The sequence below is a fragment of the Temnothorax curvispinosus genome, unplaced genomic scaffold (genome assembly GCF_003070985.1).
Source record: "Temnothorax curvispinosus isolate PA1 unplaced genomic scaffold, ASM307098v1 QBEX01005293.1, whole genome shotgun sequence".
Lineage (NCBI taxonomy): Eukaryota > Metazoa > Arthropoda > Insecta > Hymenoptera > Formicidae > Temnothorax > Temnothorax curvispinosus.
The window spans coordinates 46,832-47,413 of NW_020215073.1; positions in this window are offsets into that span (position 1 = coordinate 46,832).

The following is a 582-nucleotide window of genomic DNA, read 5'->3' on the forward strand; positions in this document are numbered from 1 at the left end:
GAAATAATTAAGAAAGAGTGATACCAAGCGGATTCTAAATTACGATTTTTGAACATAAAAGTGGCTATAACTCAAACGGCTCATTTCCGGACCTATGTTTGTATGAACTTTTTTGCTTGTTTTTGGGTCCCGAATCACCTCCCGAAGTGGAGTAAGCAATTTTTCGGACACCCTGTATAATGGGATGATTGGAGATAAATCTTTAAATCAGTTATCTGTGACGATACGCGTATTCGTCATCAGCGTTACGGCCCTGACGGCCGCCTAGCACTTGTTCAGCGTGCGGCCCGGTGCCCGAGCGGTGAGGCAGCCCCCACAACACTCGCGCTCGGGGTATAAATAGGGGACTCGAGCCGGCTCGTGTCACATGTCCTGTCTAGTGTCCCTTGAATACAGAGTCTGGCCAATAGGCCCCTCAAAATGGCGTACATACTATACTCAATACATATATAAGTGATTGTGAGTGGTTCCTGCTGTGGAGTGTTCCGTATTTTCTGAAGTTTTCTTATTGTAAAAAGGTAAATAAATAGTGTATGTGTATATACATATAAAGTAGGTAAGGTATGGGCATTCTAACCCAAC